At 48.4% G+C, this 25,467-nt stretch overlaps 1 protein-coding gene across 1 annotated transcript in view; it reads left to right on the plus strand.

Moving 5' to 3' along the window:
* Positions 1-2,119: 2,119 nt before the first annotated feature.
* The window catches only part of JAK1 (Janus kinase 1), a 181,356-nt gene continuing 158,008 nt past the window's right edge, over positions 2,120-25,467 (plus strand). The window contains exons 1-2 of the mRNA XM_073593803.1: positions 2,120-2,266; positions 16,367-16,457. The gene's annotated coding sequence lies outside the window, so the exon portion shown is untranslated. The remainder of the gene's footprint in view (positions 2,267-16,366; positions 16,458-25,467) is intronic.

The raw sequence follows: 25,467 nt of genomic DNA on the forward strand, positions 1-25,467 counted from the left end.
TCATAATCGATTAATCAGCAAGCCAATTAGTTGGTCTGCATAAAGAATGCATTATTTGTTTAAAAAAAAATACTTAAAAGACTGTGCAGGGAAGATCAGCGTCTGAACCCAGAGAAGGTGGAGGCTGATAGACTGGAGGTAATAGAAGGCATTACAATTACATTTAAAGTAAACTTTTACATGGAGGCAAGGCACATTACGTGGGAGCAGGGCACATTACAGGGGGCAGGGCACATTACATGAGGGCAGGGCACATGGGAACAGGGCACATGGGAACAGGGCACATTACAAGGAGGCAGGGCACATTACAGGGGGCAGGGCACATTACAGGGGGCAGGGCACATTATGTAGGAGCAGGGCACATTACATGCGCCCCAGTCTGAAAGGGGTCTAAATAAAAAATGTGTTCTCTGAGTCTGATGATATTTACCAGATTCAACCTCCAATAGTATATACAGTGTATCTCTTCTGTCTGTTATTCTCAGAGTGGATTAGAGATTTTGCTCCCTAACCATGTGTTGGTTATTTATATTTACCACTGCTTAGAGATTTTTAAGAATAAATTGCCATATTCAATACTAACTCCTAACCCTAATACAAACCCCTAAACCTAATATTAACTCATAACCCTAATACTAACCCCTAGCCCTAATAGTAACACCTAATACTAACTCCTAACCCTAATATAAACCCCTAACACTAATACAAACCCCTAATATTAACCCCTAACACTAATACTAAATCCTAAACCTAATACAAACCCTAACCCTAATATTAACCCCTAACCCTAATAATAACTCCTAACCCTAATAATAACTCCTAACCCTAATATAAACCCCTAAACCTAATACTAACTCCTAACCCTAAAATAAAACCCTTAACCTTCATACTAACCCCTAACTCTAATATAAACCCCTAACCCTAATACAAACCCCTAACCCTAATATAAACCCCTAACCCTAATATTAACCTCTAACCCTAATATTAACCACTAACCCTAATACAAACCCCTAGCCCTAATACTAACTCCTAACCCTAATACTAACCCCTAACCCTAATATTAACCCCTAACTCTAATATTAACCCCTAACCCTAATACAAACCCCTAATATTAACTCCTAACCTAAATACTAAATCCTAACCCTAATACAAACCCCTAACCCTAATATTAACCCCTAACCCTAATATTAACCCCTAATACTTATACTAACTCCTAACCCTAATACAAACCCCTAACCCTAATATTAGGTCTCAACCCTAATATAAACCCCTAACCCCTAACCTAAAAAAATAAACAATGAGTAAATAAATAAATAATAATAAATAAATTAACCCTTAACCTTTAGCCCCTAACTCTTAACCCCTTACAAAGAAAACATAAAAAAATAAATAATAAATAAAAGCGGATGAAAAAGCTGAAGGACATACCAATAAATGATGAAACAGATGATATTTTGCTATTTCTATTGTCTAATTAAAAAATGGCAAAACTCAAAAACTCTGTGCAAAAACGTTTAGAGTCGCGCATACAAACGCTCTAAAAAAAAAAACGCCCAAAAATGCGACGTTTCGGTGTGAATGCAGCCCTCGTGTGTAACACATATAATACGAGTATATTTTTTTTCACTGGAAATATTAATTTGATTCACTGATGAGCAATTATCGGAATAAAAACTTGCAACTGCCACCATTTTTTTCTGCAGAAAATCATGTATTCTATTTTGGGGGAAGAAATCTTCAGGCCCAAAATCTGGATTTTACTATCAGGGCAAAAAAAGATGAAGAAATCTCTGGGAGTGAAGAATGAGTGAATGGAGGGGAAGTGATCACCGATTTCTTGTCTCCATTTCTGATAAAAAACAACTTTCTATAAGAGGATAATGATAATGATATTGATTATCTCTGTGCGGTATGTATGGCCGGTATCCTGGTTGTTTCTCTATACATGGGAATACGGGGTATGCCGGTCTCTATAGATTTTGCTGGCACTGTCGGTACTCCGGGGCTGGGAATCGCACAGAACACACACAGCGCCGCAACTCTCCGTTCCACCTTAAGAGGCGGCCGGCCGGCCGGCCGGAAGGGATTGCGCGTGCGCAGAGCTGGGCGGGGCGGGGCTGTCTGTCACTCAAGTAACGGGAAAGGGCTGCCGCGGGAATGCGCGACTCGGAAGGGGGCGGAACCTGGCGGGAGCGCGCACCAGGCGGACAAGTTGCTCAGAGTGAGGTGAGGAGAGACGAATCGGGACCGACGGACCGAGGAGGAGGTGAGAGACCGGGGACCAAGTGTATTGAAGGAGAGGGGCACCAATAAAGGGCTACGGGGAAGGGAGAGTTGGGGTGTATTGATGGGATGGGGTTACATATGAGAATGGGTATAGGGGTAAATTGGGGAGGAGAGAATGGGGGTACACCAGAGAGAGGGGATACAGGGGAGGGGGGTACACCAGAGAGAGGGGATACAGGGGAGGGGGGTACACCAGAGAGAGGGGATACAGGGGAGGGGGGTACACCAGAGAGAGGGGATACAGGGGGGATACACCAGAGAGGCTATGGGGGTACACCAGGGAGAGGTGATACAGAGGAGGGGGTACACCAGAGAGGATAGGGGGGGGGTACACCAGAGAGAGGTAAAACGCGGGGGGGAAGTACACCAGAGAGAGAGAATACAGGGGGTACACCAGAGAGAGGTTGTGGGGGAGGGGGTACACCAGAGAGAGAGAGAGAGAGAGAGAGGCTATGGGGAGGGGGGTACACCGGAGAGAGAGGATACAGGGGGGGGTACAGCAGAGAGAGAGAATACAAGGGTACACCAGAGAGAGGATACGGGGGTACACCAGAGAGAGAGAGAATACAGGGGGTACACCAGAGAGAGGTTGTGGGGGAGGGGGTACACCAGAGAGAGAGAGAGAGAGGATATGGGGGGGGTACACCAGAGAGGCTATGGGGGAGGGGGGTACACCAGAGAGAGGATACAGGGAGGAGGAGGGTACACCAGAGAGAGGCTATGGGGGAGGGGGGTACACCGGAGAGAGAGAGGATACAGGGGGGAGGGGGGTACACCAGAGAGGATACAGGGGGGGGTACACCAGAGAGAGAATACAAGGGTACACCAGAGAGAGGATACGGAGGGTACACCAGAGAGAGGTGATACGGGCAGGGGGGTACACCAGAGAGAGGCTATGGGGGAGGGGGGTATACCAGAGAGAGGTAAAACGGGGGGGAGTACACCAGAGAGAGAGAGAATACAGGGGGTACACCAAAGAGAAGTTGTGGGGGAGGGGGTACACCAGAGAGAGAGAGAGAGAGAGAGAGGATATGGGGGGGTACACCAGAGAGAGGCTATGGGGGAGGGGGGTACACCAGAGAGAGGATACAGGGGGGAGGAGGGTACACCAGAGAGAGGCTATGGGGGAGGGGGGTACACCGGAGAGAGAGAGAGAGAGAGAGAGAGAGGATAAAGGGGGGAGGGGGGTACACCAGAGAGAGGCTATGGGGGAGGGGGGTACACCAGAGAGAGGTGATACAGGGGAGGGGGTACACCAGAGAGGGGATACAGGGCGGGGGGTACATCAGAGAGAGAGAGGGGATACAGGGGGTACACCAGAGAGAGATGATACGGGGGAGGGGGGGGTACACCAGACAGAGAGTACGGGAGGGTACACCAGAGAGAGGTGATACAGGGGAGGAGGGTACACCAGAGAGAGAGGGGGATACAGGGGGGTACACCAGAGAGAGGCTATGGGGGTACACCAGAGAGAGGTGATACAGGGGAGGGGGGTACACCAGAGAGCGGGGATACAGGGGAGGTACACCAGAGAGAGGCTATGGGGGAGGGGGGTACATCAGAGAGGATACAGGGGGGGGGGTACAGCAGAGAGAGGGAGAATACAAGGGGGGTACACCAGAGAGAGGTGATACGGGGAGGGGGATACACCAAAGAGAGGTTATGGGGGAGGGGGGGTATACCAGAGAGAGGTAAAACGGGGAGGGGGGTACACCAGACAGAGACTATGGGGGAGGGGTGTACACCAGAGAGAGAGAGGGGATGCATGGGGAGGGGGTACACCAGAGAGGCTATGGGGGAGGGGGGTACACCAGAGAGAGGCTATGGGGGAGGGGGGTACACCAGAGAGAGGCTATGGGGGAGGGGGGTACACCAGAGAGAGGCTATGGGGGAGGGGGGTACACCAGAGAGAGGCTATGGGGGAGGGGGGTACACCAGAGAGAGGTGATACAGGGGAGGGGGTACACAAGAGAGGGGATACAGGGCGGGGGGTACACCAGAGAGGATACATGGGGGTACACCAGAGAGAGGCTATGGGGGTACACCAGAGAGGTGATACGGGGGAGGGGGGTACACCAGAGAGAGGCTATGGGGAGGGGGTACACCAGAGGGGGGGAGAGAGGATACAGGGGGGAGGGTACACCAGAGAGAGGCTATGGGGGAGGGGGTACGAGAGAGAGAGAGAATACGGGGGTACACCAGAGAGGGGCTATGGGGGAGGGGGGTACACCAGAGAGAGAGGATACAGTGGGGTACACCAGAGAGAGGTAATACGGGGGGTACACCTGAGAGGCTATGGGGGAGGGGAGTACACCAGAGAGAGGTGATACAGGGGAGGGGGGTACACCAGAGAGAGGATATGGGGGGGTACACCAGAGAGATGATACGGGGGAGGGGGGTACACCAGAGAGAGGGGATACAGGGAGTACACCAGAGAGTGGCTATGGGGGAGGGAGGTACACCAGAGAGGTGATACGGGGGGGTACACCAGAGAGGCTATGGGGGAGGGGGGTACACCAGAGAGGTGATACAGGGGAGGGGGGTACACCAGAGAGGTGATACAGGGGAGGGGGGTACACCAGAGAGGGGATACAGGGGAGGTACACCAGAGAGAGAGGCTATGGGGGAGGGGGGTACACCAGAGAGAGGCTATGGGGGAGGGGAGTACACCAAAGAGAGGGGGTACAACAGAGAGGGAGGATACGGGGGAGGGGCGTGCACCAGAGGGGATATGGGAGAGGGGGGTACACCAGAGAGGTGTTATGGGGGAGGGGGTACACCAGCAAAGGTGTACAGGGAAGAGAGAGATGAGGAAAAATAGGGAGGGGGGTACAAGCTGTGGAGTGAGTATGGGGTGGAAGGAAGGGGGGGTACAACAGATGGGGGTACAGTGTAGAGCAAAGGGGGGGGGGTATTTTGAAGGAAGATAGAGAGGGGTACATCTAAAGGTGGTTAAGGGAGGAGAGAATGGGGTTACACCAGCAAAAGGGTACAGGGAAGATGGTGGGTACACCAGAGAGGGGGGGGACAGGATAGTGAGGGTGGGAGGTACACGGGAGGAGGGGGGGCAGGGTAGAGAGGGTGACAGGTACACCAGAGGGGGGAATACACCAGGAAGGGGGTATAGGGAAGGCGGGGATGTGGGTGACGGAGGGGCTTGGGGAGAAAAGGGTATAAAAGGATAATCTATAGGTGGGGGGGAGGGGGGGGGGTACAGGACACAGAGAGGGGTGTCAGGATGGGGGGGCTCCAGGAGATGTATGTGTACAGGAATTCTGTTAGATTAAAGTGGAACTCCAGGCAAAACCTGCTGTCTAGATTTGGGTAGCGTATGGATCTGGGAATTATGTTGCTATCTGTGTCCCCATTGTAGAGATTTCCCCTCATTTCCTGTCCTGGAGACATAACAAATGAGAGGAAATCCCTTTGAAGAATGGAGAGTTGTCACCAGAACACAGATCTCTATTTGGAGATTTGCTCTCTCCTCCTCCTGTTCTGGTGACAACTATGAGGAGCTGCCCTGTAAATGTCACGGTCTCAATGCTTTTTTTTTTTTTTCTTTTATTGTTTTTTTTTTTTTTGACCTTTCATTTTTTTAATTTTATTTTTTATTGCATTTTAGTGTAAATATGAGATTTGAGGTCTTTTTGACCCCACATCTCACATTAAAGAGGCCCTGTCATGCTTTTTTTTTTCCATTACAAGGGATGTTTACATTCCTTGTAATGGGAATAAAAGTGACAAATTATTATTTTTTTTTTCCAAAGAACAGTGTAAAAATAAAAGGTGAAAAAAAACCCCAAATTTTTAAACGCGCCCCGTCCTGCCGAGCTCACATGCAGAAGCGAACACATACGTGAGCAGCGCCCGCATCTGAACACGGTGTTCAAACCACACGTGTGAGGTATCGCCGCGATCGGTAGAGCGAGAGCAATAATTCTAGCTCTGGACCTCCTCTGTAACTCAACACATGCAACCTGTAGAATTTTTTTTTTTTAAACGTCGCCTATGGAGGTTTTTAAAGGTAAAAGTTTGTCGCCATTCCACGAGCGGGCGCAATTTTGAAGCGTGACATGTTGGGTATCAATTTACTCGCCGTAACATTATCTTTCATAATATAGAAAACTGGGCTAACTTTACTGTTGTCTTATGTTTTTAAATTTAAAATAAGTGTGTTTTTTTTTTTTTCCCCAAAAAATGCGCTTGTAAGACCGCTGCGCAAATACAGTGTGACAAAGTATTGCAACGACCGCCATTTTATTCTCTAGGGTGATATATATATATATATATGTATATGTTTGGGGGTTCTAAGTAATTTTCTAGCAAAAAAAAAACTTTTCAACTCGTAAACAACAAAGCTCAGAAAGCGGCTCGGTCCTTAAGTGGTTAACCTGACGGGAGCCAAACCTTGGCTACTCCATCCGATGACAAAAACATTGTCTCTGTACATATTAAATATTGATCAGGTTTATCAGTGAGAGTCTACAAACATAATGTGGGCAACAATCGCCAAACTTGCCAAGCACGTCAGCCGCAAACACACACGGAAGTTTGACAGCACAACACAGGAGTTTTTTAGGGCTTATTCACACTCGCTAAATTACTGACGCTCAACAAACGCTCCTGTAGCGCCTGTAAAGCGATAGTAAGGGCGTCAGACGGGCGTCAATGAGCTTTAGGATGGGGCGTTTTACAAGCGTTAAAACTCTCTCTCCTGTGCGCGGTTTCGTAGCGTTTGATGAGCGTTCAAACTGCTCCTACAATGGAAAGTGACAGATTTTTAACGCCCCAAAACCACGCCGAAAACGCCTGCCAAGCGCTTGTGGAGCGTTGCCGTAGACTTGAATGGGAGGCGTTTGAAAAGCTTCAGCTCCTCCTGACTCGACACGAAGCTTCAATTTCGAAGCGGCGCCAACGCTTCATGGTTTCTGTCATGTGATCAGCACAGTGTGCTGTCTATTGAATCTTGTACAAAGGCGTTTGAGGGGCGTCTTTAACGCCTTGTTCTTAGGCCAGTGTGGACTCCGCCTTATACGACGTAATTCAACGTGCCGCATGATTTATAGCAAATAGCGTAGTCTGTTTACTTTACTCGCTTTGTCTTCTAATTTATCGGTTTCAGTAAAGTTTTCTGGTGCTGTTGCTAGATAAGCAGCAGCTGTTCGTTCTTTTTGTCAGAATATTTTTACGTTGTTGCTTTTTTTTTTTTTTTTTTTCTTTTTTTTTTTTATTAATTGAGATCTCTAAACTTGTTTTGCCACAATGTTTCAGCTTGAGGTGTTGGTTTCCTGTATCAATTTTTTTTTTTTCTTTTTTGTTACTTTTTGTTGAACTGTGAAATCTCCTCCAGTACACTGCCGAGGCCTACACACAATATATTACTAAAGTATTGGGACGCCTGCCTTTACACGCACATGAACTTTAAAGGGGTTGTAAACCCTCGCCGTTTTTCACCTTAATGCATTAAGGTGAAAAACATTTTTTAATGAAGCAACGTCCCCGAACCCCCCTTATACTTGCCTGAGCCCCAAAATTTGTATGACGGGAACAAGCACACAAGCTCCGGCTGGTGTTTCGTGTCCTGATTGGATAGATTGATAGCAGCGCAGCCATTGGCTCAAATAAATCCAATGACGCGGGGGCGGGGCCGAGTCATACATTCGGCGGCAATGGACGCCGAATGCTGGACTTGGGAGCGCGCCTGCAAGGAAACCCCTCTCGGGAGAGCGCTTCTCCTAGGGGGTTATCTGATGTGGGGAGGAGCCGCCGGGGGACCCCAGAAGACGAGGTTTGGGGCCACTCTGTGCAAAACGAGCTGCACAGTGGAGGCAAGTATAACATGTAACCTTTACAATCACTTTAATGGCAACCCGGTCTTATGCAGGCCATACATGGTCGAATTTCGAACGAATTTTCTTTTCAAAAGTTAGAATGTTCGTCTTTTTTTTTTTTTTTTTTTTTGTGATCCGATGGCGCCATCATTGATTTTCGAAATTCGGCCGACCAAGCCTTCAATTTCACCGCATGTTGCTACAGAAAAGAATTTTCGCAGCCGGGAATCTTCTTCTTTTCTCTCCGTAAATTTTCTTTTCTTATTACATTTCTCGCGCGATTCTCCCATCATTGATTAGAAAATCGTTCGTTTTTCCAAAAATTTTCAACATGTCCGATTCCTAAAATTTGATTGCCGCACGAAAATCGGCCGCTGTTGCAGCCCACTAATGGTGCGGAATTCATACGAAAATTCTTTCATACGATTTTCCGAAAGAAAATTCTTACGAAATTCGAACCGTGTATGGCCGGCATTACTCCGTAGGGTTCAATATTGAGTTGGCCCACCCTTTGCAGCTATAACAGCTTCAAGTCTTCTGGGAAGGCCGTCCACAAGGTTTAGGAGTGTGTCTATGGGGATGTTTGACCGTTCTTCCAGAAGCACATGTGTGAGGTCCTAAATCCTTGTGGACAGCCTTCCCAGAAGAGTGAACCACCCGGGCATCGGTGGTAAAGCGGCGATATTTTTAGCGGCACTTTTACCGTCGTTTTTAGCGGCGCTTTTCAGGAGGAAAAAGGTTTAAAAGCGCAGCTGCAGTGGAGCTGCCCATTTAAATCAATGGGCAGGGGTGGTGTATACACCACTCCTAAAGCGCCTTTAAAGAAGCCGCTTGCAGGACTTTTTTTTTACTTCCTTCCAGTGCACAGCTCCAGTGTGAATGCCCTCAGGGCTTTAGCATTGGAGTGACAGGAGAAGCTCTATTTTTAGCACTATAATGGCTGTAAAGCGCCTCAGTGTGAAAGGGGTCTAAAGGAGGAGTCCCAATACTTTTGACAATATATTGTATCTGCCTTTTTTTTTTTTTTTTTTTTTTTTTTTATAGCCCTTTTCTCCCTGGGGACTGCCCCCCTGGTGTTGTAGCAGTGAGGCAGCCATCTTGGGTGCCCTCAGTAGCACATCACAATAGGGCCAATTTATACCGTTGCCAGTTAACATCCCAGCTAGTCTTCGGAGACTGGGAGAAAACTAAAGTACCCGGAGATATTCCATACAGTCACAGGGAAAGCATGCAAACTCCATGCAGATAGTGATAGAATTAACAAATAAAGCCACTGTGTGAGCAGAGAGCCAAAGCTTGACAGTTGTTACTGGAGTGCAACAATAGAAAACCGTCCATCTGGCTAGACTTTCACACTAATTTGATTATTATGTCATCTGTCCCGGCCAGACTCGGAGTTCTTATCTGAAAGGGACTGTAGATTCTTGTAGCGTGACTTCTTTCTTTGAAGTCTCCCTTTCATGCTCTGGGGTTGATTTGCCAAAACTGAAGAGTGCAACTGTGCAGGGTGGCCAATGGGCTTCTAACTTCAGCTTGTTCAATTAAGCTTTGACAATAAAACCTGAAAGCTGATTGGTTTCTATGCTGAGCTGCACCAGATTTTGTACTCTCCGGTTTTAGTAAATCGACCCCTTTTGTGTTTTGTGTAGAAAGCTAAGAAGAGTTCACAGCGAGACAGGAGAAAAAAGGGTCCTGGAGCTAAAGAGCGCACAAATGAGGGCTACTGGGAGGGCACAGGTTAGGGTACAAGTCTGGTGTAGAGCGGCACAGGAGAGGGATCCTGGCAGGGCACAGGTGAAGGTACAAGTCTGGTGTAGAGCGGCACAGGTGAGGGATCCCAGCAGGGCACTGGTGAGGGTACAAGTCTGGTGTAGAGCGGCACAGGTGAGGGATCCCGGCAGGGTACTGATGTGGGTACAAGTCTAGTGTAGAGCGGCACAGGTGAGGGATCCCGGCAGGACACAGGTGAGGGATCCCAGCAGGGCACTGGTGAGGGTACAAGTCTGGTGTAGAGCGGCACAGGTGAGGGATCCCGGCAGGGTACAAGTCTGGTGTAGAGCGGCACAGGTGAGGGATCCCAGCAGGGCACTGGTGAGGGTACAAGTCTGGTGTAGAGCGGCACAGGTGAGGGATCCCGGCAGGGCACTGGTGAGGGTACAAGTCTGGTGTAGAGCGGCACAGGTGAGGGATCCCGGCAGGACACAGGTGAGGGTACAAGTCTGGTGTAGAGCAGCACAGGAGAGGGATCCTGGCAGGGCACAGGTGAGGGTACAAGTCTGGTGTAGAGCGGCACAGGAGAGGGATCTCGGCAGGGTACAGGTGAGGGTACAAGTCTAGTGTAGAGCGGCACAGGTGAGGGATCCCAGCAAGGCACAGGTGAGGGATCCCGGCAGGGTACAGGTGAGGGTACAAGTCTGGTGTAAAGCGGCACAGGAAAGGGATCCCGGCAGGGCACAGGTGAGGGTACAAGTCTGGTGTAGAGCGGCACAGAAGAGGGATCCCAGCAGGGCACAGGTGAGGATACAAGTCTGGTGTAGAGCGGCTCAGGTGAGGGATCCCAGCAGGGCACAGGTGAGGGTACAAGTCTGGTGTAGAGCGGCACAGAAGAGGGATCCCAGCAGGGCACAGGTGAGGGTACAAGTCTGGTGTAGAGCGGCACAGGTGAGGGATCCCGGCAGGGCACAGGTGAGGGTACAAGTCTGGTGTAGAGCGGCACAGGAGAGGGCTCCTGGGAAGGCACAGGTGAGGGTACAAGTCTGGCGTAGAGCTGCACAGGTGAAGGTCTTGGAGATTCTGGAGCAGAATCGACTTGGAGGTTGCTGATAGTGACCGCAACATATGAGGTTGGGGAGTCACCAGCACTCCAAGGATGTGTTTCTAAGATTTATTACGAACACATTACTTTCTAAAGCTAGAGAGTGCAAAATCTGGTTCAGCTGTGCATGGCAACCAATCATCGTCCAGGTTTTATTGTCAAAGCTTAATTGAAGTAGCCAAAGTTAAAAGCTGATTGGCTATCATGCACAGCTGCATCGGATTGAGCGCACCAGGTTTAGTAAATTGTCAAATGGAATGTTATGTCAATGTGCCAATGAGCCGTTTTGGGGCTTGGCGGTAACTACTGAGATTGCCTTGATGAAGGGGCTCTGAAACGTTTTTCTATTGACCTGTGTGGCACCTGGTGGTGCTGGTAACTTCCTGTCTCATAACAAGCCCAGCATGTTCATGAAGATATAACTATTAGGCTCCTTTCACACAGGCGGCCAGGGGCATCTTTGCCACCCTTGCGCCTGCCCACCTACCAGTGGACACGGACCAGGCCATTTTTTGCGATATGGCACACCCACGCAATCCGATTCCTGCACCATTTGACAGTTCGCACTGCGATATGCAAGCCGATCTGGGGGTGTCATTAACTTTCTATTGACATCCGCAGCAGTTCTCATAGGGCGGTGTGAACTGCCTGTGAATCTATGCGATGTGGGAACCGGCACTAATACAGTGATCAGTGCATAAAAAAATGTTCACGGTCACTCTACTAATGACACTAACTGGGAAGGTGTTAACATCAGGGGCGATCAAAGGGTTAACTGTGCCTAGCCTGTGTGTTTGTACAGTGTGGGAGGTGCTTTTACTAGGGGAAGACATGGATCCATGTCTCTGCTTTGCAGGAACACAGGATCCATGCCTTCCCTACTGACAGAACGGCGATCTGCCTTGTTTACATAAATCAGGGATATGCAATTAGCGGACCTCCAGCTGTTGCAAAACTACAAGTCCCATCGTGCCTCTGCCTCTGGGTGTCATGCTTGTGTGTGTCAGAGTCTTGCTATGCCTTATGGCACTTGTAGTTCTGCAACGGCTGGAGGTCCGCTAATTGCATATCCTTGACATAGACAGACTGCCATTCCGCACCGTATGATCGGCGGGACATTGAGTTTGCGGTACCCGCAGATCAGCTCCTGCTGTGTATAATCACAGCGAAAGCGGGCCAGCAGCGGTGCGTGTCCCCTATCCGGAAGGGTCGGATCACGTACTCGATACCTTATCCGGCGCAGCAGTGCCACCTTGCCGCCGTGTACATAAGTTTTATATGGTTGGCAAGTGGTTAAAAAAAGTTCCTGACCCTTTCCAAAAACGCAGGGGCTGAGAAAAGCATAGCAGTGAACGTGCCCCATACGAAACCATGTTGAATGGACTGTAGTGTAAGTTTCTGCAGAAAGCATTAAACGCATAGGTGTCAACTGAATAGCTAAAGATATATAGCTTTACTGTGAAGAGACTCCATTTGTGTAACACCGCTAAACTAAGGCACTGGCATATTCTAGCCTCGAAACGCGTCTTTTAGTGTAATGAGTACAATTGACGATCGTTACTTATAACCATGATGACTCCCAACTCCATAAAGAGGAGCTCCGGGCTTCTTCAGAAAAAAAAATCAAGTCAGCCGCTACACATACTGTAGCTGCTCACTTTTAATATTGGGACGCTTGCCAGTCCAGGAATCCGGCGATGTCGGCACACCGGCTGTTTTTTTCCATTGGCTCTGGGGTGCTGTCACCGCCATTGCTTCTAAGGGAAACCCAGCAGTAAAGCCTCGTGGCTGATAGCATGCTGTGCTTTCTCAGTGGCCCGGTGGTGGGAGGAGGAGGAGGGGGTAGAACTTCCGGGTGATATCATTGCAGCAAGACCACCTGGAAGTGGGAGCTGGTACCCGTCAAAACCAGGTGCCCACTCCCCTTTTTACCCTCTTGTCAACCGTAAAGCATATGTGCAGTGGCAAAAGAAAGGGCTTTCACACCCACGCGCTGCTTATATATGTTGCTGGGTGGCTGTTTTCGGAGCTGAAACATCAGTCCACGGGCGCCTCCACAATATGAGCATTTCACAGGGTTTTTTTTTATTTTTTTGCTTCCCTACAAATGAGTTTGACGGACGGCACCACCTGTCAGACTCTCCCATGTAAGTAAATGTGACCTCGCCACAACCACAAGCCAAACACTTGGCACGGTCCCACAATGCGAAATCGCCATTCGGTAGAGTTAACAAAAGAACAAAAAAAAAAAAAAAAAAATGAAAATGTCCACGGGTGGCTGCAGTATCACCTCCTGAACGCCTGCAATCCTCCTTTCACCGTTTTGTGAAAAGCAACCCTCCCGGATCACTTTTCTGGGAAGGATCCGGGGGGACGTTTGTTTGACAAACATGACTAATATTGTGAAAGGAGTCCTAAAATGCTAAAAGACCGGATTCTAGAACATTTTTAGGTCACTAGAGACTGTTATAGGTGTTTCATTTAACATACTCATGTCCTGGGGGGACATGAGAGCAATAAAAGAACTGATTGTAGGTTTATCTTTTCATCAGAGGGAGAGAAGAAAGAGGAACCAATAATAATCTCTTGGGCGCTGGCCTACTGGGGTTAAAGTGATTCTAAAGGTTATTTTTTTGTTACCTATATAAATAACAAAGTTGTTCTACTTGCCTGCTCTGTGTAATGATTTTTGCACAGAGCAGCCCAGATCCTCCTCTTCCCAGGTCCCCCGCCGGTGCTCCAGGCCCCCCCCCCCTCTACTGAGTGCCCCCATAGAAAGCTGCTGACTATGGGGGCGCTCATGTGGGCTCGCTCCCAAGCCGGCTCTGTGTGTGTCACAGAACGTGTCTCGCCCTCGCCCACTCCTCACTGGCTATGATTGATAGCAGAGGGAGCCAATGGCTACTGTTGCTGTATCTGTGCCATTGAGGAGGGAGAAGCCCCCGGCTCTTGTGAACATCGCTGGATCAAGATTGGGCTTGTGTGAGTATAAGGAGGTGTTGGGGGGGGGGGGGGGGGCTGCACTCAAAAAAGGTGTTTTTTTTTTTTAACTTCATGCATAGAAAGCATGAATGTAAAAAAGCGTCTGTTTTTACAACCACGTTAAGGCTCAGTTCACACCTATGCTTTTTTTGGTGCTTGTTATAGAAACACACTACAGTATTTTTAACATGGTTTCCTATGGGATACATTCTCATCTATGCTTTTTTTTTTTTTTTTTTTTTTTTTTTGAGCTGCTGCATTTTTGGCAAGGGTCAGGGACTTTTATAAATACAAAATGTGTTTTTTTTTTTTTTTTTTCTTTTTTCTTTTTTTGGGTTCAATGGAGAAGAAAAACGTGTGGTTTTGCCACGATTTGCAATTTTTTTTTTTTTTTTTTTTTTTTTTCTGCCCAACAATTTGGCCAAAAAAAAAAAGCATAAAATACAAAGGGCGCAAGTGCAAAAATGCAAAAGGCACTGCAGAAACGACCAAAAGCAAACTGCATAGGTGTGAACCAGACCTAAATGATAGAAATGAATAAGGCTGCTTTCACGCTGCTCTGCTGAAAAAAAAATGCATCAAGAACACAAATGCATTTTAGCTGTGTTTTTGATGCATTTTCTGGAAGCCAGTTACCCAGCGTGTACCTGTGAAACTTGGACATGTGACTCAAAAATGCACCAAAAAACACAATGCAGGTGTGTTTTTGATGCGTTTTTATGTTCACTTCAATGGGGACCTGCAATTTTTTTGTTTACGGCTTGGTTCACACTGCTGCGACATGGGATCCAACTTGTGAGACCCCCCCCCCCCAAGTCAGATGATTTGTCAAATTTAATGTTTCCCTATGAGAGCCGTCTTACCTGACGCTACACAAGTTGCCCCGACTTGACAGTAGAAGAGGTTCCTGCACTAATATTGGTCTGGCTTGAGTGCGATTTCAGCCCTTGCACAGGCTCCGAAATAGCATAAAAGTCGGCAGGAAGTCGCAGGGCAAAGTCGTGTGACTTTGCAGTTGCAGCAGCGTGAACCGAGCCTTAAAGCGGAGTTCCGCCGGGAAAAAAAAAAAATATTAAGTCGACAGCTACAAATACTGCAGCTGCTGACTTTTAATAATCGGACACTTACCTGTCCCAGGGTCCAGCAATGCGGGGGAACGAAGCCCCGCTCATCCCCCCCCCCCCCTCCTCTCTGCGGCGCCAGCATTGTCACTGTGGGCTCCCGGCTGTGGCTTCACAGCCTGGCATGCACTGCGCATGCGTGAGCCGCACTGTGACTGTCCAGGCAATCATCTGGGACCTGTGACGTGTCCCAGATGATTGTCGAGAGGGAGGGGGGAGATGTGAACTTCCTTCCAGCGCCGCGGTGCCCCGGGAGGAAGTGGGAGCTGGAACCCCCAAAAAAATGACGTCAGGGGGTCACCTTCCCTTAAAGCGGAAGTTCCATTTTTGGGTGGAACTGCGCTTTAAGCAGGACTTTTCAAAATGCACCGCACCTGCAGCACAGTGGTGTGAGGAGTCCCAACAGATTTAAAGGGAAACCTTTTTCTTGTGGGTGGGTTTGTGTGTTGTTGGTTTTTTTTTTTTTTTTTTTTTTTTTTTTTTTTTTTTAGCAAGGTAAAAAACGTGTTAGCCTCATGTACACTGCTGCTGGTAAACGGACGTTTAGGAGCAGTTGGGCATTTTTTTTCAACTGCCCCTGAACTCTCCTCTGTTATCTTATCAATACATGTACACAGGGGCTTTTATAGTCATTTAGAGGCCTTTTTTGGAAAGCAAAAAAGAGTTCAGACGCTGAGTTTTAGAGGCATTTCAAGCGTCAAACGCGGTAACTCGCATTTAGCCGCCTTTCGTTTAAAGGCATTTTTCATTTTTGGCTATTTTTTGAAAAAAAAAAAAACAAAACTTTTTACTTTTTTAAATTTTTTTTATTTTTCCAACGCTTGTAAATGCAAACGCGGTAAAACGCAGCTAAACGCGGAAAAAACTGATGTTTTAGTCTGAAAGGCCCTTTAGTAGTCTTTTTGCAATGCATGGTTACTTAGTATTTGTTTTTGAAATGTGTAACTATGTGGAACTGTCATTGGATGTTGTGTATGTTTGTGAACAAATGGCAGAGCAAATAAAAGCTTCTGTTTGGTTTGCACGGGGGTTAACATTTTATTTATTTATTTTTGCCCCTGGCGAGGCGCGCTCCAAACAGAGGATTATCGGAAGGCTTTGTTCAGAATGCACGGAAACGATCGTTGCCTGGAAGACCTGTGTAATTGTTTTGTAGGTTATTGTAATGCCAGAAACAATATGCTGGGGAGGAATGTTCCTGGATCTTATGATGGTTTTTTTTTTTTTTTTTTTTTTTGAAAATTTACAAAATGGGCTTCAGGGTTGTTTTATTATTTGTTATTTTGTTTGAAAATGAATGTTTGTGTAATTATTTATGTTTCTGTTTTTAGGACTGGATTTTGAAGCACACGTGTGGATTTTATTGGGATGTAAAACTCTTGCCGGCGCTGTTGAGCGGCAGTATTTGGAAGTCATGGTTCTGTAAGTAAAACCCTCAATGTAATCGCTCCCAAATTGCTGCTTTCTAGGGGTGCCGTCCTTGGAGGTGATCTGGTCTTGCCTCAAGGAATCTTCTGCTGCTGGATCACCGGGGGTAATTTTTCAGTTTGCTAAGGAATTGTTTTCATGGGAGGAGAATAGAGCGCCGTTGCTGACCTTCTTGTGTTAGTTGCCTGCTTGTTATGCTGATCCTCGCAGGCTCTGCTCAAACGCCAACGTTCTGCCAGTGAAGTGAGAACCCCTGATCTGCACACCCAGAAAATACTGGAGTTTGAGCAGCTGCGTGGTAAGCTAGGCAATGGGGTTGATTTTACTAAAAACTGGAGCACTCGGAATCTGGTGCTGATGTGTATGGTAGCCAGTCAACTTCTGACGTTTGGCTTGTTCAATTAACCCCTTGCCCACCATGCTATAACTCATATATGGCTACAGCTCAGCTCTCCGGTTCTGGGAGGGTGTCTCTGGACGTCCTCCTGAGTATGCGCTTCCTGCACACCCCCTGATGCGTGCATCGGGAAATGTCAGTGATTTGCTGTGTGCCTTGGACACAGCAGAAGAAATGAGGATAAACGAGCGCCTGGCAATCAATGGGGTAAGAAATTTGTATTTTATTTGAAGTTTCAGCAGTAAAAAGAGGACGTCTGGACACAGCAGATCACAGATCGGGGTAAAGGGCCAATCACAGCGGACCTTTACCATGTGATAGGCTGTGTCCAATCACCGCTCACACAGATGTAAACAGACTTGCCGGTTATCGGCTCTCCTTTCCTCACACAGACAGCGTGTTAGGAAAAGAGAGCTGATCTGTCGGGGCACACTGAGTACAATATTTAGCCTGGTTATCGGTGCAGCCCCCCCCCCCCCCCCACTCGGGGCTCTGGTTATCGGTGCAGCCCTCCGCCCCCCCACATCGGGGCTCTGGTTATCGGTGCAGCCCTCCGCCCCCCACATCGGGGCTCTGGTTATCGGTGCAGCCCTCCGCCCCCCCACATCGGGGCTCTGGTTATCGGTGCAGCCCTCCGCCCCCCCACATCGGGGCTCTGGTTATCGGTGCAGCCCTCCGCCCCCCCACATCGGGGCTCTGGTTATCGGTGCAGCCCTCCGCCCCCCACATCGGGGCTCTGGTTATCGGTGCAGCCCTCCGCCCCCCACATCGGGGCTCTGGTTATCGGTGCAGCCCTCCGCCCCCCACATCGGGGCTCTGGTTATCGGTGCAGCCCTCCGCCCCCCACATCGGGGCTCTGGTTATCGGTGCAGCCCTCCGCCCCCCACATCGGGGCTCTGGTTATCGGTGCAGCCCTCCGCCCCCCACATCGGGGCTCTGGTTATCGGTGCAGCCCTCCGCCCCCCACATCGGGGCTCTGGTTATCGGTGCAGCCCTCCGCCCCCCACATCGGGGCTCTGGTTATCGGTGCAGCCCTCCGCCCCCCACATCGGGGCTCTGGTTATCGGTGCAGCCCTCCGCCCCCCACATCGGGGCTCTGGTTATCGGTGCAGCCCTCCGCCCCCCACATCGGGGCTCTGGTTATCGGTGCAGCCCTCCGCCCCCCACATCGGGGCTCTGGTTATCGGTGCAGCCCTCCGCCCCCCACATCGGGGCTCTGGTTATCGGTGCAGCCCTCCGCCCCCCACATCGGGGCTCTGGTTATCGGTGCAGCCCTCCGCCCCCCACATCGGGGCTCTGGTTATCGGTGCAGCCCTCCGCCCCCCACATCGGGGCTCTGGTTATCGGTGCAGCCCTCCGCCCCCCACATCGGGGCTCTGGTTATCGGTGCAGCCCTCCGCCCCCCACATCGGGGCTCTGGTTATCGGTGCAGCCCTCCGCCCCCCACATCGGGGCTCTGGTTATCGGTGCAGCCCTCCGCCCCCCACATCGGGGCTCTGGTTATCGGTGCAGCCCTCCGCCCCCCACATCGGGGCTCTGGTTATCGGTGCAGCCCTCCGCCCCCCACATCGGGGCTCTGGTTATCGGTGCAGCCCTCCGCCCCCCACATCGGGGCTCTGGTTATCGGTGCAGCCCTCCGCCCCCCACATCGGGGCTCTGGTTATCGGTGCAGCCCTCCGCCCCCCACATCGGGGCTCTGGTTATCGGTGCAGCCCTCCGCCCCCCACATCGGGGCTCTGGTTATCGGTGCAGCCCTCCGCCCCCCAACATCGGGGCTCTGGTTAACGGTGCAGCCCCCCCCCCCAACATCGGGGCTCTGGTTAACGGTGCAGCCCCCCCCCCCCCCAACATCGGGGCTCTGGTTATCGGTGCAGCCCCCCCATCAGGGCCCTGGTTATCGGTGCAGCCCCCCCATCAGGGCCCTGGTTATCGGCACAGCCCCCTCCAACATCAGGGCTCTGGTTATCGGTGAAGGGGCCCCCCCCCCCATCAGGGCCCTGGTTATCGGTGAAGCCCCCATCAGTGCACATCAGGGAAGAAGAAAAATTACTTATTTGCAACATTTTATAATGGAGACGTTTTGGGTTTTTTTTTTTTTTCCAAAATTTTGGGTCTTTATTTAGCAAAAAATAAATAAATAAATAAAAATCCCAGTGGTGGTCACTGTGTCCCAATTAATATGAATGGGACTGCCTTCATGGGTATGTGCAGAATACCTGTGCATCCCTGTGTGGGTAAATGCAGCCCTCGCATGGGCACACGCTGTAATATGCCCGTGTGAACAAGGCCTTTCTCTTCAGTGCAGCTGACTTGTAGTGTATAGAAAGAAATGAAATAAAATAAAAAGGTAAACTGTGCCTTGTGTGATAAAAGCACAACACACCGTCCTCCACCGCCCACACAGAACAGTCACCGGCTCCTGTAGAAAAATGGCTCGTTTTTCTTTATGGGCTGGTGTGTACTTGTCCCTTAACTTGCATGGGTGCTCAACCCGTGGCCCTCCAGCTGTTGCAGAACTGCAAGTCCCATGAGGCATTGCAAGGCTGACAGTTACAAGCATGACTCCCACAGGCAGAGGCACGATGGGACTTGTAGTTCCGCAACAGCTGGAGGGCCTTAGGTTGAGCACCCCTCCTTTAAGGCTTGGTTCACACTGAATGCAGCTTTGAAATCTCACTACTTCAGCGCAATTTTAAAGTCGCTGGTCAGTGCGATTTCACGTTCAGCTTGCCAACATCTGTGCGACTTCATGCACAGATGTCTGAGTCACACAAAATCACCAAAAATAGTCCAGTAACCGTTTTCAAAATCTGTGCAAGTCGGAGTCGCACTGATTTTGTGTGGTTCCATAGGCAAAAATATGGTGCGACTTGTCATGCAACTTTAAAGTGGCTGTAAAGGCAGAAACAAACATGTCCTACTTGCCTCCGCTGTGCAGTTGGTTTGCACAGAGTGCCCCCCCGATCCTCCTCTTCTTCTGGGGTCCCTCAGCAGCGCGCCTCCTCTTCTCGAGTGCCCCGTTGGAGAGCCGCTCTCCCTCAGGGCACTCGTGCGTCTGTGCTCCTGTATTGACAGACAGCAGGACTCAGCCCCCCCCCCCCCCCCCCCCTCCGGCTCCCGCATCACTGGATTTGATTGATGGCAACTGTTAAATTGCATGACAAGTGGCAAAGTTCCTCGATCTTGTGAAATATGTAATGTGTGTTTTATTTTAAAATGCTTGTAAAAAAAAAAAAAAAAAAGCACACATGAGAGAAGGCGTGCATTTCTTGCACAGTCAGGCTAACACAGACATGATTTGCCCAGAATCCTAAATTCTGCATATACAATGCTTTCATAAATTATTCAGGCCCCCTTCACTTGTTTTCACTTTTGTTATGTTGCAGCCTGATAGTACAGTTGTTTTAAATTTAATGTGGGGTTTTTTTCTCATTAATCTACAGTCGGTACCGATTGGGATGGTGCCATTGCCGGCAATAGGCTCCAATTTGGCATGCGATGTGATGTGTCAAATCGCTCTAATGTGAATGGGGGGCTGATGAGATGGTTGTTTGTTTTTTTTTTTTTTTTTTTTTTTTTTTTCTACACATTGATTGGACATGATTTGGCAAGGCGCACACCTCTCTATTAGGCACGGTTCACATATATGCAAATCGGATGAGATGCGAATTAACCGCTTGCCGATCGCCCCGTAGCAGTTTTACTGCTACAAGGTGGCTGCACTGCGCAGGATCGTGTGTGTGATCCCGCACTTCCGGGTATCGGGCGCGAGTGCGTGCCGGGGGCATCTCGCTCCTGCTGTGATTCTCTGTGGACCCGATGTCTGCCAACACCACCTGATTGTTCTGTACACAAGCAGAACAGCGATCTGTCAGTAAGGCATTGATCCCGTGTTCCTGCAAAGCAAAAATATGTAGCAGAATACATATTGCCTAAACTGATGAAGAAATTAGATTTTTTTTCCTTTTTAATTGGATATGTTTTATAGCAGAAAGTAGAAAATATTATTTATTTTTTTTTCTTTTTGTCTATAGCGCAAAAAATAAACGCAGAGGTGATCAAATACCACCAAAAGAAAGCTCCATTTGTGTGTGTGTGTGTGTGTGGACTTAAAATTTATTTGGGTGCATCATTGCACGACTGTACAATTGTCAAAGTAACGCAAAAAATGGCCTGGTCTCTTCCAGAGTTTAAAGCTAAAAGGGTCCTGTGCGTTTTGCAGTCCAGTTCAGGTGCAATTTAAGTGTCAAATTTTGCACCTGAACCGCTGAATGGAAACCGCACAGAAACCGGCCCCCCGCATATGTGTGAACCCAGCCTAAAAGAGCTCATAGCTGACCATGTATACTGTAACAAGAAAAATAAAGCTTTTGAGTTATTGGTGTTTAGCCCCGCTTCACAGAGGGGCGGCACGACTTGCAGCGCGACTCTGTAAGGCGACACGCGCACGACTTCAGCGGCAGCTTGCAAAAATGACATCTGTATAGAAGTCAATGCAAGTTGCCCTGAAGTCGTCCCAAAGAAGTACAGGAACCTTTTTTTTCTAAGTCGGAGCGACTTGAGTCGTTCCTATTAGAACACTTCCATAGTACGGAACGGAACGCGACTTGTCAGGTGGCTGAGTCGCCTGACAAGTCTCCCCTAGAGTGACCCATTTATTATTTTAGAAAAACTGCTTGCTATGTAAAAAAAAAAAAAAAAACCCAGAGTTGCTCAAGGCAAGAACACAACAAATGTTATGGCTGTCTGTATCAAAAGCATGGTGTTGGTGTGCACTGGGGGAAAAAATGTAGACCTGCTGCATTTCTTTGCAGCACAGCACACACATACACACACATTGCAATGGCGGAGCGGCACAACAGTCTGCTGTTCGTAGAATGAAGTAGTCGTAAAAAAAATAAATAAATAAATAAGGCATGTGTTTGCAATAATGGATTGCAGCGTGTGTGCACACACGTTGTGCACACCTTAAAGTGGTTGTAAACCCTTACATATACCCACTGAAGTGAATGGCCTCTGATAACCAGCGCTGAAACAAATCCTCCTCCATAAGTTGTACCTGTTTGTTTATAGTTGGTTTTCCCCTACATCCATTCGAAGTGCACGATTTACACAGGATCCTCTCGGCTTCGACCCGCAGGGGATGGAGAGCTGATTGGAGGGAAGGGACACACACAGTGCTGGGACAAGGTCATCTGGAGCCCAGGGCGAACATGCCTACCTGTGCACCCCCCCAAGATGTAGAAGCATTGTGTCAGTACAAATCTACCCCTGATGCTGAAGTCCCCCCATCTCAGCACAAATCTTCTTCCTCCATCACCCTCCCAACACAAATTCCCCCCCCCCCCCCAACCTCACATGATACTACAGTGCCCAAGGCAGCCGCCCCTCCCGCCCTGCCCTTGTTTCTCTTGGTATCAGGAAAACTTGTCAGAAGTGATTCATGCTGATAGCAGTGGAAGGAGGCAGCAGACAAAAAGGGCACTTGGTGCTCTGGATTGAGACAAGTACACAATATAGAGGGATATGTTTTGTTCATATTTCATGTCTGAGGTTTACAACCGCTTTAACATGCACCTTCTGTTGTAAATGAACCTCTTCTCCTACTCAGCATTTGAAGGGGGGTAAAGGAACCAAACTGGAAGTGGAACTTGCACTGTACTGCCCTGTGTAAGTTTAGTGTCGGGTATTGAACTGTAATATTTGTTCCTATTTTGCTCAGAGTCTCTGTGCACAAGGGCAGTGTAAGCAGGGCCGGATTAACTCGGGGGCTATTGGAGCTGCAGCTCCAGGCCCCTTACCTTAAGATAGGCCCATTTGCCAAAAAAAAAAAAAATCACACAAAAAAAAAAAATCGACTTCGAGGGTCGTGGCTCGGCTACCAGTGGTCACAGGGCTAGCTGAAGACCTACCCCACCACTGGTCAAAATTTAGGGCTCCTATCATCTATGGTTCCGGAGATATGGGGCTCCTTGCGCAGCCCATCAGAAGCTACATACAGAGCGGCCAGTTTAAATACAAGTTGGCACACTCTGTTTACAGCAGACTGAGAGGATGAGCTCACAGTGCCTCTCCTCACTTCTTGTCAGAAGCACTGAGCTCAATGGACAGCTTGGAGCCTGCAGAGTTTGACAGGCAGCACCGCCTGTCAAACTCGCCTATTGATTTCAATGGGGCCACTCTGCAACTGCAAGCCGAACTCGCTCGCAGTAGCAGCAAAGTCCAACAATGTAAAACTACCATTCAGCAATGTACAAAAAAACAAAAAAAAAAACCAAGGAGGTGGCAGTGGCACCTCATGAATGCCTGTCAGCTGCTGCTATACCACTCGTTGAAAAGCAATCCACCATAGATCAATGCCCGCTGTCATACCCCCCCACAATCCTCTCCTGTACATACTGCCCACTGTCATACCTTCCCCACTCCTCTCCTGTACATACTGCTCACTGTCATACCCTCAACACTCCTCTCCTATACATAGTGCCCACTGTCATACCCTCCACAATCCTCTCCTGTACATACTGCCCACTGTCATACAATACTCTCCTGTACATACTGCCCCCATAATACCTTCCACATTCCTCTCCTGTACATACTACCAACTGTCATACCCTCCACACTCCTCTCCTGTACATACTGCCAACTGTCTTTCTCTCCACATTCCTCTCCTGTACATACTGCCCCCATAATACCTTCCACACTCCTCCTGTACATACTGACATACGCTCCACACTCTTCTCCTGTACATACTGCCCACTGCCTTACCCTCCACACTCTTCTCCTGTACATGCTGCCCACTGTCATACCCTCCACACCCCATCTGCTGTGCATACTGCCCACTGTCATACCCTGCACACTCATCTCCTGTACATAGTGCCCACTGTTATACCATACATACTCCTCCCCTATGGCTCTTACCCACAAAAACAGTTCTTTAAAATTATATTGAATATCTTCAATGTTACCAGCTCTAGAATGGGAACACTTTTGTTAGTACAACTAAAAGAAATCTTCTCAGTCCTCATATTTGTTCTACACATTATTAGTAGTCATTTAATTTTGTGATTACTACTGTGATGTATGAAGGAACATAGGGGATATCGGCTACTCTAAATATACCACTGGTAAAAAAAAAAAAAGTGTCCCTGATAATATTTTTGAAATGTTGGCAACTATGCACCTGGTCACTGCCCAGTGGGCTCCTGGGATCCTGTGATATTAAAGCGATAGTAACATTACTACTTTTTAGAGGCCCTGAGGTAGGTTATGCCATAATGTATTAGTACGCACAGAATATTAGCACATTACGGTACACTTACCTGTCAGACTGAGCCCTCCAGCACTGCGCTGTGATCAATCCGGCGGGTCCCGGGCGCTTCCATCTTCACCCGGTCTTCCTTCCAGGTTCTGTGCCTTCAGTCGCTTGCCTTGGCCGGGCTGCGTTGCTGTCACTCCCGCTCATATATCTCTCTCAACAAAAAAATTGTTTGCATATTTTTTATAAAAAGCCCTACCAAAATCCTCAGCACCAGGCCCATGATGTTCTTAATCTGGCCCTGAGTGTAAGGCTGAAAATATGCCCAGTGTAAAATTCTGGGGAATTCACACTTCTTTTTTTTTTTTTTTTTTCCTCCATAAGGTTTTTATTTAAGAGTAATTACAAAAAAATACAGACTTATGAAATGGATAAAAATTTCCAAAATAAAGAACAGAAAAAAAGATGCAGAGAAGCACAAGAAACATTTGGTCAACATTGGGACATAGAACCATAATGGTCATTGGACAATGTCCTCAGCAGATGGGCCACCCAGAGCCTGATGATATACCAAAGCATTAGAACAACCATAGCGACCGTACAAAAAGAGAAAATAAAAGGATAAAGACAAGGGGCCAAGCTATGTATTGGATCGGGGACAATCCATGCAATACACCTTTTGGGTAGCAATAATAGAAGGTGCAGTTTGCTGACCACAACTCACTTGCAGGAGTATAAGAAAGCCAAGCAGGCGATCTCATGAGATTCATTTTGGCACAAAGTTCCCAGTTGGGCTGCAAGCACCATACAGCGCAAAAAAAAAAAAGCGGTGGGTGGGCTAAGGAGAGGGACAGGGACTAGAGGTGCACTTAAAGAGGTTGTAAACCCCGCTTTGTTGTTGCTTAGCTGGAACAGAGGGCTGACGGAGTGAAGTCATCGCGGCTCCGGCCACTCATAGCGCTGGAGCCCGCGATCCTGCAAGAAAGGACGGGAGAAGATGTCGTCCCTCTCAACGGTGACCGGGTGCCGCTGAGAGGGCTTTGTTCTAAGGTAAGTATTTCATAATATGCTAGTATGCGATGCAATGCATACTATCACATTATGCCTTTTTTGTCTTGCAGGTTTTTTTTTTTTTTTTTTTTTTTTTTTAGCTTAAAAAGAAAAATCGGGGTCCATTCGGCCGCAACAGAAATTGATTTTTTTTTTTTTTTTTAATTTACATTTTATATATATTTTTATAAATAGTTGTGTTTATATTCAACTTTTTAATTATTGTCATGAATCTAAATTGATATGAATTTGTCTGCCGTCATCGGCAGCTTTTGAAGCTGTGTAAATATCATGCTTGCTGC

The sequence above is a fragment of the Aquarana catesbeiana genome, linkage group LG07 (genome assembly GCF_042186555.1).
Source record: "Aquarana catesbeiana isolate 2022-GZ linkage group LG07, ASM4218655v1, whole genome shotgun sequence".
Classification (NCBI taxonomy): Eukaryota; Metazoa; Chordata; class Amphibia; order Anura; family Ranidae; genus Aquarana; species Aquarana catesbeiana.